The 12,899-nt window shown below is 35.4% G+C and overlaps 1 pseudogene; it reads left to right on the top strand.

The window, feature by feature from the left end:
- LOC149231470 (large ribosomal subunit protein uL10 pseudogene) overlaps nt 1-11,356 on the top strand; it is a 31,508-nt pseudogene extending 20,152 nt beyond the window's left edge.
- Nucleotides 11,357-12,899: the final 1,543 nt, after the last annotated feature.

Raw genomic sequence — 12,899 nt, 5'->3', positions numbered from 1 at the left:
CTTAGGGGTAGCAATAAACATCATGAGAAAACAAACTATGGAGTAGCTCAAGCTTCCTAATCTTCTCTACACACCTACCTTACTACAACTAGCAGATAGATCAGTAATCAAACTAGATGGAATGTTAGAAGATATTTCAGTACCTTAGATTCTTAGAAATACCCTGTTGATTTCATGATCTTAACTCCCAAGAACAATCTAGGAGGACATCCACTTATATTATGAAGACCTTGGCTGGCCACAGCTGATGCTTTTATTAGTTGTAGATCTAGTGACATGTATATTTCTAATGGTAATTCAACAAAAAAAATTACTTTATATCCTCCAACAAAAGTCATCATAGAAATAGATGACAAAGAATGGATTGATGATGAAGATGATATGCAACCTCTCTTTACTATTTCAGATATTAGTGAAGATAGTAAAGTCTTAAATACATTAGAAAATTTTGAATCATCTTCAAAATATGACCATGAGAAATTTCAAGAAAAATCTAATGTTGAATATTTTTCATCTAGGCAGATGTCTCTCTATTCTATGGAAGAGTTTGGTAGCTCTACAATTGAAATTTTTCCAGGTAGGACATTGAACGTAAACAAAAATTTGGAGAAACTACAACAAGAAGAGCTAATCAAAACATTACAAAAACATTCTGCTGCATTTGCATGGGAATATACCGACATGAAAGGCATTAATCCTAAGACTTGTATCCATCACATATACATTGAGGAAAATTGTAGACCTATCAGACAACCTCAAAGAAGGATGAATCCAAATCTTAGAGAGATTGTGAAATAAGAGCTCCAAAAATTACTGAATATAAACTTCATCTACCCAATTTCAGATAGTCAATGGGTTTCTCCTTTGGTAATTGTGCCTAAAATGAATGGTAAATGGAGGGTGTGCATTGATTATTGAGAACTGAATAAAGCAACCCTTAAAGATCATTTCCCTTTGCCTTTTATAGATCAAGTGTTAGATACATTAGTAGGTAAGAAGTATTTCTCATTCTTGGATGGTTTTAGTGGTTATAATCAAATTCAGGTAGCACCTGAAGATTAGGATAAAACCACATTTACTTGTCCATGGGGAACTTATGCCTACCGAGTACTTCCTTTTGGGTTATGTAATGCACCTGCAACATTCCAAAGAGCAGTACTAGGGATTTTTTCTGATCTAATACATGATTGTGTAGAGGTATATATGGATGATTTTACAATCTATGGGAATACATTTGAAGAAGCTTTGGAAAATTTGGAAAAAGTTCTTAAAAGATGTAAAGAAACAAACCTTTCACTAAGCCATGAAAAATGTTTTATGATGTTTACAGAAGGTATTGTTTTAGGACATCACATTTCAAGAGATGGGATTAAAGTTGACAAAACTAAATTTAAAGTCATCTCTAAATTATCAATTCCAAATTGCCAAAATATGTTAGAAGTTTTCTAGGATTTACAGGATACTATAGAAGGTTTATAGAAAATTTCACTAAAATAACATCCCCACTCTTAAAATTTCTTACAAAAGATTGTGAATTCAATAGAAATTCTGATTGCCACCTGGCATTTGAAACCTTAAAAACAAAAAAAATTGAAGCACCCATTTTAAGAGGTCCAAATTGGAAACTCCCTTTCCATATTTCAACAGATGCTTCAGATACATCTCTGGGAGTTGTATTGGGACAAAAAGATTTGATTCCTTATGCCATTTACTATATAGGTAAGAATTTGACTCTCATTGAGTTAAATTATACTGTGGCTGAAAAGGAATTTTTAGTTGTTGTTCATGCAATGAACAAGTTCGGACACTATATAACAGGCTATGAAACCTTTGTTGATATAGATGACTTTGCAATTAGATATTTACTGAATAAACCTATTACTAATGGTAGAGTTACAAGATGGCTTTTACTTTTGCAAGAATTCAACATTAATATGATAGATAGACCTGGAAAAAAAAACACAATTGTTGATTTCTAGTCCAGGATTCAGAATTTCAAATAATATTCTCCAACTGAAGATAAGTTTCCTAATGAATATATTTTTGCAGTAACTACTCAAACTCCTTGGTTTGCAGATATTGCTAACTATTTGGTCACAGAAAAGTTACCTTCACATTTGTTTCCTAGAGAGAAAATAAAAATTATTCAGGATAGTGCAAGATATTCATGGATCACTAACGAATTGTATAAAACAAGCCTAGATCTTATGATCAGAAGATGTGTCAGGGAAGATGAAATGCCTGAGATTCTTAAGGCATGCCATGATGAGCCATGTGGTAGACACTTTTCTGACAATAGGACAACCTATAAAATCCTTTCTTTAGGATATTATTGGCCATCCATCTTCAAAGATGCTAAATAATATGTCAGGAGATGTGACAGCTGCCAAAGGGTAGGGAAACCTACTTCCTCAAATGAAATGCCATTACAAATTCAAGTACTCATCGAACTTTTTGAAAAGTGGGCCTTAGATTTTATTGGGCCAATTAATCCTCCATCTTAGTAGAAGAAATATGTATTAGTATGCACTGATTATGTCACTAAATGGGTAGAAGCCAAAGCATTACCTTTTGCTAATGAAAAAATTGTGGTTAATTTTGTTTTTGAGGACATCTTCACTTGTTTTGGTGTTCTAAGAGAAGCTGTAATAGATCAAGGATCTCAATTTATATCTAACATGGTGGAAGGGCTTGTGGAAGAATACAAGATCAAACATATTAAATCTACTCCCTATCATCCACAAGCAAATGGTCAAGTGGAATCTACAAACAAAGTGATTGAAGGAATCCTCACCAAGACTGTGCATCTACATAGAAAAGATTGGGCGAAAAAGCTTCCTAAAGCCTTATGGGCCTACAGAACTACATGGAAGAACACAACAAGACATACACCCTATGAACTTGTTTATGGGAAACAAGTCCTGTTCCCTATAGAGTTACAAATCAGAACTTTCAAGATAACAGTCAAACTGGGACGAGATTTATCAGAGGCACAAAAGCATAGGTTGGAGTAGTTAAATGAACTTGATGAAATCAGACAAGAGGTAGTTCAAAGGACTAGTATAGTCCAACAAAAAAGGGCTAAATGGCATGACAAATATATCAAGGACAAGAGGTTTCAAGTGGGAGATTGGGCGTTATTGTTTGATTCAAAGTTTAAAGATTTTCAGGGGAAGCTTCAAACCCATTGGCTTGGGCCATATGAGATTCAAAAATCTTTAGTAATGGAGTAGTGAGGACAAGAACAATAGATGAAATTAAAAATCCTCTTCTTGTGAATGATCATAGATTAAAGATATATCAGAAACCAATTGCAAAAGAGGAGTTCATTAAGATTTTCTAAGACAATTCTGAAATGAAGCTAGTGAAGAATAATTCTTCTTCTCCACTAAATTAGTCTTTATTTTTCCTAAAAATAAATAAAAAACAAATTTAAAAAAATAATAAACTGTACAAGGTTGAAAACCAATTATTGATTGGCATACTTATACATAAAATACAGGGTGAAAATTAGAGGTTTTTGACACCCTATATTTTCCATTTTCTTTTTCTCTGTAATAAGTAGTGACAAAAAGCTATAGTCACTCTGCGGTTTATATTCTGCAAAATTCATCATCTCATCTCACCTCACTCCATTTTATTTTTGCAATTTCACTTCATCCCATTGTCATATTTCATCAATAAATTTTTCAATTTTTCCTTTTACAGTTTTCACTCCATCTTCATTTCATTTATCATCTTGTCTTACATCTCATTTCATTTCACTTACATAGCCACTTCCATTTCATTCATGCTCCATAAGCCATATTTCACTTTCTTTTTCACGTTCTGCAGTTGATTCTGTTCTGCAGCTGCAATTTGTTTATTAGTTCAGGCACAAGTGTACAAGTCATAATAAAATCATTTATGCAGGGAATTGAAGAAAAATCAATTTTTGAAAACAAACCATGCTCAAGGTACATGTGGATCAACATAAAAAAAAAAAAAAAAAATTAGCAAGCAAAAGGTAAAGGTTCCAAAGGTAAATGTAAAAATTTATTTCAAAAAGCAATTTGAAAACATAAGTTTGTATAGTATGTATAATCACATGTCTTCTTAATCAACCATCATTTGATTTTACCTCACAAAAGAATGATGTAGAGACAGCTTCTAAACTAGAGGTTAGAAAGAAGAATAAATAGAAAGGAAAATTGAAGGAGAGAGCTGAAGAAATCAATGAAGACATTCTGAACCTTCATCACCACAAGAAGATGAAAAGTTACTCTCCGAAAGATTGACCAAGATTAAGGAGAAAATCAAGAAAAAGAAGGAGATAGGGAAGAGGAAGAATGACACAAGAGAAGAAACCATAAGCTTCCAAAACCTGAGAAGGAGCTCTAGACTCCGAGGTAAGGTGAGGAAGGCAACATCAAAAGAAGCCCATTTCATAAACTTAGAGGAAGAAACCCTAGTTCAATCTCCTGACAGTATTCCACCTTAACACAGTCTACAAAACTCTCCTCCATAGAATTTTGAAGGCAGCCCAAGCAGAGCTTCTCCTGGAATAGATCCAGTACAACAATAAATCTATGACTACATAGAGTCATTAGAGAGAAAGAATACCTCAATGGATCTACGATCCACAACCAATCTAGAGCATCCTGTCAATCCACAAGAACCTCTAACTAGCTCTCTCAAACAAGAAATCTTTGAGTTAGAGATTTTGAACAAGCACATTCATAAACAAAATGAAACATTGTGGGAATAGAACAAGCTAGATAGAACCATTCATGACAACACAATGCTGCACCTAGGATCATGGTACAAGAAAAATAGGAAGTTGAAGAGGAAAAATAAGAAGTTGAGTAGAACACTTATCAACCTCAAATACAAACTTCTTATGAAGAAGCCCAGGATGGCAATTAGTGAAAGGAGAATTAAGAAAAGGAAGTTGGATGTGATGGAAAAAGTGTCAGAAAAGATGAAATAGGAGAAAGAAGTTCACATTTTTTAAAATTTCATGGGCACATGCAATGATTTTGTAGTGGGGGTATGTTAAGCCTCAAAATTACTCTTTCCCTAGCAACTCTTCTCATTCCTTTTCTTTGTTTTTCCATAAGAAGATGCATTCTCATCACCAATGACCAGTATATATTGTCTTGAGGAGGACATTTGGTGATTTACATGTTATGCTTGTATTTTTTGCTGCTTGAATAAATTTTTGTATATTAGATATAGAACATAGCCTATTCTGCAGCTAATCAGCTGTTCTACAACTACCTTCATGCTCTAACAGGTTCCAGGTGTTAGAAGGAGAAACTAGCCACATGGGCAGCTTGGAAATCATAATGACATGGACCTTGTCCTATTCATTCAGCCTAGGTCGATAGAGAAGATGGCATAAGACTACGGTCAATGGATAAGTCAAAAACAGAGAGACCGAAGCTAACAGGACTCTGTGTTGTGGTTAATTAATCCGTTTCATAGTGATGGGAAGCGTTATCTGGAGCAACTACCTCTACCTACAAACTCCAACAACCACCTCTGCAAATAAATCCAATAGCCACCATGTCTTGGATTTATGTCTCTAGTCATCGAGGAAGAAATTCCACATATTTGTTTTCTACGTGTTTGGTTGTAGCATGCTTTTCTCCACAAATAGTTATATGATTTTTCTTATAAATACATGTGTAAAGGACCGAAGAAGTTAGTAGTAATAGTAATAGTTTTATTGTGAAATCGAAGTTCTAGACTCTGTAATTTCTGGGCATTTTGTGTCCTTGTTTTAATATGAGAAGACTGCATGTTTTTACAAACATTTGAAGGAGTTTTCTTGGAGTTTATTGAGCAAGCGTAGCCTAATCAGTTGCGAAGGGCCCCTGCGCTGAAGAAGGTTTCATTTCATTTTATTTTTATTATTCTTGTTAATTGTAAATTCATCATTTTATTTCTAAAATAGTGTTTATAATCATTTCCTTACTAACAATGTTTATAATGCAATATCTGTCATTCTCTTATTAACAGTGATTATAATTTAGAGCAGTTTCCATTAGCTTGATCTCTTTTTAGTTCTTATCAGTAGTTAAGAAGATAGAACTCAATGGTGTAATCTTGTTTCTTCAATTAAAAACTAACCTTGTTTCAGGATGAGAGTAGGATTGAAGAATGATAAGGATACACTGTTGGATAGTTACTTCATTCACTGTTTTTCTAGTTTAAATTCTCAATTAAACTGATCAGTGTCATTTGTTGTCTTTGCCATTTCATTTTTAATTTACTAACTCATAGTGTTAATGAATGTTTATGGAAAACCCTTCAAGTTGATAATTCATCCTTAACTAAGTTGTTGAACATTTCATCTATGCAATGAGTTATTTTTGCGTCTCTGTATTTTCTTTCTCTTATATTAATGAAGTATAGAATTATTCAAATGTCATCCCAAGGAGACTTTCTCTCAAAATTGAGAGGTAGAGTAACCAAGTATTTCATTTAGTTTTATTTATGTAATTAGTTAGACATCAACTGCAAAATTCACTTTTAGTTTTAATTCATTATTTGGAAATAATGGTAAAATAAGAATAGAAACTTTGTCTTCATTCCTTTCTTAGCTTTGCTTCCAAATCTTTCTTAGCTCTATTTTCATTTCTTTCTTAGCTCTGTTTTCACTTTTAGATTTTGAGCAGTGTTTACGAAAGTTAGGTTTAGTTATGATAATTTACATTGTAAATCATTAGGAATTAAAAAACCAAAAACCTACCAAAATAATACAAAACATAAAAACAACGAAGTAAGAAGGGTTAGCTAGCACAAACAATGCACTACACTTCATCAGTTTACAATACCCGGATTGATAATTTATGTAGAGCAATTTAGGACACTAAATTGACCAAACACTCATCTTGTTAATTAATTGTTTTGGTTTTATAGTTAATGAGGGACCGATGCTTTTCCAGACAGTCCATACCTATAAGGATGTCATATGACCCTAGGGGTAACACATTCAGATATGCCATAATAGACTAATTAGCTGATATTAGAGGGCAATTACTGGCTTTGGCCAAAACTCTTCTTTTCGCTTTGTGGCTAGTTGTACTAACCAAGCATTTTTAAACTTAACAGCTTGCAATTTACATTGATCCACTATCTTGGGACTAATATAACTCAATGTAGCTTTGGGATCAATTAAAATAGAATGGTTCTGTCAAAAACTATACCTTCAAATCAACCATGGTTGGCTGAAATTCTGCCTGATGGTCCTCAATAACACCATTAATTTTAGGAATGCTTCTTGCCACCTCTCCCATAGTAGATGGCTCTTGTAATTGTGAAATATGATCAGCTCCTTTGCGGTGTGGGTAGTTTTTGACATAATGCGGTCCTCCACATCCCCAACACTATATAGGTGGTCTGTTAGTGATTTATCCTTCAAACCTTCTAGATTGGTCATTCATCCTAGTTTCGCTTGGTACTTTTAATCTGGGTAGATTTTTGTTCATATTCCAGTTAGTTTGACCTCTATTCAATCCTTTATTGACTGTGCCATTATTCCCCTTGTGGTTGGAAATAAATTTACTTCCATTTTTTTCGACCCATATTTTCCCCATATCACCTTTTGGTTTATTTCACTGGTAGCATATTTGTGCCTTACGTATGACTTCATCCATGGTTTTTAGGTTATCAAACTCTAGTTTTTCTTTCATCAACAACGGGAGACTCCTAATAAAATGACGTACTTTTTCTTTTTCTTCGCGTATATAAGGGACATACTGAATTAATGATGTGAACTTTTTTATGAACTCATCCATGGATAATTGGCCCATTTGGAGATCATGGAACTCTTTAAAATATCTTTGAAATTTTTCTCAGGTTATGCTTTGTTCATTTACTCCACAGATTGTTTTAACTTCCTCCCACCACAAGGTGGCTTTCCCTTACAATGGGAAATTGGCCAAAGAAGCCTTTAGATTATGTTCATACTCATACAGTTGGAATTACTTGTTCATATTTATGAGCCAGGCTTCCACTGCCTCATCTTGTTCACCATCAAAGAGGGGAGTCTTTATTTTTCAAAATTCCCCTTGAAGTTCCATTTTCTGTCTTTTATGTGTCTTGTGATATGACACATTTTCTGATTCTTCTTCGTGATTCTCTTCGCCACCTTTTGTTTCGACATACTCAGCTCGAAACTCTTGTTCTCCTATCATATTTCCAAGTTCAGGGCTAGTGAATAGTGGCCGATGTTTCTGCCTCTAGGATAAACTCTTCATAATCTTTTCCTGCTCCTGCATCAACATTTCATTATCTACTTGTAGTTGGGCCATTTCGTCCTTTAATTCATGTACAGTTTCCATAATAGCAGTATTGGTGTTTCACATCTCATCCTCCAACTGCACCCATACCTCAAGATTTCCTTCTTGAAATGATGCAGGGCCTACTCCCATTATGGACTTGTGTGGTGGATTTCTTGTTCCTCTCATGCTGATTGCTTCCCTACTTCCTCTGTGCACATCACCAATTTTCTTATTTTCTTCATTCTAGAGGTCTCAGTTTTGCAACCTGAGCGCTCTGATACCATATGTCACACATCCATATATTAAATAAGATCAAAAATTTTATTTTATTTTATTTTATATTTCTTTCCTTTTACCATATAGAAATATAAGTAATTACCATACTTACTATGATCTTAATAGAGCTGCATATGTTGTCACCCTGGTTATTACTTGAGACATTATTACATATAACATGGTCTTGTAACATACAACCTTAACATTTGGAATTACTTTCTGAACTAAAATTTAAGGGGATTACACGTTAACTGAGAGTTAAAAGTATTACAAACCCAATGGCTGCTATCATAAATAGGCTTTAATGATGACATAGTTTAATTGGCCAAAAAACAAGACTTTAATAATTAATTTGGCACTGATTGCGGTCTGTTCTCTATTACATTTAAGTCACAACTCGCGGCCTCCTTACAGCTATATTAATGCTTCAACTTATATGATGACCTAGGTGATAAGGTTGACTTTTAGAAATCTTTAAGGCTGGACTACTCCGTCGTTGATTTTGGGATCTGATCCACATCTATGGTCTTCAACCATTGCATTGATTAGACGGTGGATGCGAAACCAAAAATTTTATGCCTCTGGTGTAGTTTCGACACACATTCATTGTTTTTCCCCTGGAGGAGGGTTTCAGCTCGCTCTGTAAGGATTCTGCCATGTGCAGGTATTCCCTTCTTCTTCCACTTGATGTTGGGGTGTTATTTGAGTTCATTATTGTTTTGTCATTGTCATGACAGGCCTTTTGATCACCTATGGTTCCTTCGACATACATTCTAGTTCTTGGGCTTCGGAATTCAGCATAAAGGAGGGTTTTTACGAGCAGCTCAATTCAGGTATCTCAGAGTGTTTTATTTTTTCTTTTACTGTTGGACACCTAATCCTCTAAGGGTTGGTGTGGAAGCTTAACAGCCAAAAGGAGTCCAAGAGACCACTTGGAATATGAATCCAAGGGTCACACCATGTACTATAAATGTATATCATTTGTTAATAATAAGTGAACTATCATGTTTATCATTCATATTCTGTTGTTGCCATGTGTGTGTTTAATAACATGGTATCAGAGCGGGAATTCTCCTGCCCTGCTCAAATTTGAGCCATTGTTTTGTGGCCTTTGTAGATCTAAGCACTTCTCCTTATCAGTTTTTTGCCTTTCAAAACTGCTTCACTGTCACTTTAGTTCTTCTCTGCTCTAGATGCTCCTTTACCTGAAAATCTGGTTGTTCTCTCCTGAGCTACCCAACGACATAACTGTGCAGCAACTGTCGTCTTCCATAACCACTCCTGCATGAAATCATTTGCCATCCAAGCCATTTCCTTAAGCTACGCCTACTTTAATGCTCTGAAATCTACGCCTACTCCTTGGCTCTAGTGGATTCCATAAATGCTCTCTGCCATTGTAGAAGTGTAGCTTTGCTATTCTAGACACTCTCTGACACACTGCTTTGTTGCTGGCATTAGTCGTGGTATTCAGTCCATTCTGTAGGCGCTTTCTAGAACAATGTGTTCGTTTCGCAGGTGGATGTAGTGGCAGATGGAACCATCTGTTTGAACACATTGCAAGGGTTTTCTGAAGGGAAGATTTACAATGCATATTCTCAATAGATGAACACATTGCAACAATGAATATTCTCAATAGATGAACACATTGCAACAATGAATATTCTCAATAGATGAACAAATTCTCAATATTCTCAAAAGAAGGTTAAAAGATACTTTCCCCCCCATAAAATTATGTGTACTGAGCCATTCCTGTAAGGATAAAATCGGCAGTGAAGCACTCTAAATTGGTGCGATCGGTGAAGCACTCTAAATTGGTGCAATCGATGAAGCACTCTGAATTGGTGCGATCGAACAGCTGCAAGGGTTTTAGCTTTACACCAACTTATTTGCCCTTGCGTTTTCATCTTTAGCACGGTAAATACACAACTTCATGAAATTTTTTGCTTTTCGAATTCACCATGGCACTTTGTAATTGCAATTAGAGTGTATAATTTCTGTTGTATCACTCGGTATTCATCGAAATGAGTATTGACCTCATAATCGCTCTCATAAAAAACAAACGTCTTTACCCAACTTTATGATTCGCTTCAATCGAGCCAGAGGAAATGGTGGTGCATTTGCATTTGAATTTTCTGAGCCCTAGATAAGTTTGCAGTGTCTGCTTATGTCCAAAATTCTTGAGAGGAGTTATTAGCTAGACTGGGGGAAGAGGTTGTGCCTTTCCCATTCTCCATTATTTTTCTAGGCATTTGTATCAGCGAATTTGAGCTACACTAGTGGTGCAGTAAACTCTTAGCAAAGGTATTGTTGAAATTATAACACCCATGGAGCTTATTAAGAAATGAGACAAGGTTGGTTCTTCCGAGGCAATTTTGCTAGCAAAGCTTGGCATTCGACCATTTTCCTATGGATTGATTGTGCAGTCTGTATACAACAATGGATCGATATTTGATCCTGAAGTTCTTGATCTCACAGAGGATGACTTAATAGAGAAATTCGTTATTGGTATTTCTACTGTGACAGCTCTTTCTCTGGCAATCAGTTATCCCACAATTGTAGCTATTCCACATGCTATCATCAAAGGTTACAAGAATGTATTAGCGGTCGCTATTGAACTTGACTATTCTTTTCCCTTGGCTGAGAAAGTTAAGGAGTATTTGAAGAATCCAAGCAAGTTCGCAGTTGTTGCTGCCCTAGTTGCCCATGCTACAGACGCTGCACCTACTGTAGCTACTCCAAAGGAAGAGTAAAAGAAACATGAGCCTAAGGAAGAGTCCAAAGAGGATATGGGTTTTAGTCTTTTTGAATAGATTGGATGATTGCACATCACAGATCATTAGAATTGATAATTTCAAGACAACTGCTATTCTTCCTATGTCGGAGCTGGATGACCATTTCTAGCCCTCTACCACTTAGATTTTCTATTCTGAAACCCTTGTCAGCTATATTTGAGTTGGGTTCTCTCCTTAAAACCTACCATCTCTGCCCATTCTTTCGAAATAACAAAAAAATGGGTGTTTTTCCTCATATTCGGATATGTCACCTGTCTTTCTATTCGATTCTTTAATGATAATTTCCCACAGGTGCTGTAAGGATCAAAAGTGAGTTCTCTTCCTATTAATCTTCCTCCATCCAGTAGCAATATATGGTGCATTATCTTGCGTTCGGGCTATTACAAAGAGGAAGTGATACATTATTTGGAGGATGATGTCAGCTTGAATTGTATGTATACTTGTTGCAACTGATCTATGGTGTGTGAAAGTCGCGATATATGTATGTGGAATATTGTGCATGGTTCATTGGTATCTTTCTATGAAGATTGTAATTTGGTATGGGTATGTTGGCTCACATATATGATGCATGGTTGGTGTGTGGCTGCTATTTAAATCATTGAAACATATAAAGTCAAATTACAATGTTATTTTAGAGATAATTGCATAAATATATCAGATTTTTTTGACTATTTTGGGCCCAGATCCCTCTATCTCTTGGGATTTATTTTATCGATTGAAGCCATAATAAAAGAAACTTAAAGAAAAATGGTGCATTTCTAGTTGAAATCCTTTGAGGTCTTCATTTTTGCTAAGACAATGGCCAAAATCAATGATTTTTTAGAGCTATTGAGCACATTCATGTTGTCTACTGTTGAAGACACAATGAAGGTCAACAAAGACACTCTCTTTGACATGCAAACCTGTCTACAAAATACACAAGAAAACATTGATTTTTTGCAACTTGAATCTCATCTACAACGAGCAGAATTACAACAATGGAGTCATCATTCTAAACCTATTTTTGTTCAGAACAATGAAACAGACTCCCATAAACAACAAGTCAATAATGTTGCAAATTCAGATTCAGTGCCTAATGCAACAAGAGATTTGCATGCAAAAATAGAAATTCAGCCTGCACCTCCCAAGTTGGTCATCAGAACTTGGGAAGAGCTTGTCCACAATAAGCATAGAACTAGTCTTGGATATGACAAGGACATGTCTGTTCGTATTCTAGACTACTCCAAACCAATCCAATTTCAAAGTGCTATATTTCTTTAGGATGGTTCATCTTCACCTGCTCCTCATGACAGTTCACCTTCAGTTGTTCCAGATTCTGCCCCTCCTCCACAACAACAGAAACAACAACAGATTGTGAAATGCCAACACTGTGACCGAGTTGGCCATATGAAAGATCACTGTTTTGATCTTCATCCATGTAAGCACTGTCATAAAGCCAGTCATTCTTCAAATAGATGCTTCAGAAACAAACCTCCTACAAGAACAAAGATTCATCTCGGATGGATCACTTCTTGGCAATGGGCATCAATAGCCAAGAAGATATTTCAGTCATATGTCCGAA

Source organism: Pinus tabuliformis, chromosome J (assembly GCF_031772625.1).
Source record: "Pinus tabuliformis cultivar Carrire ecotype Pingquan chromosome J, CPIR1, whole genome shotgun sequence".
NCBI lineage: Eukaryota > Viridiplantae > Streptophyta > Pinopsida > Pinales > Pinaceae > Pinus > Pinus tabuliformis.
Note: the sequence above shows the minus strand (reverse complement) of the source record. Positions and strands in the feature narration are given on the sequence as shown.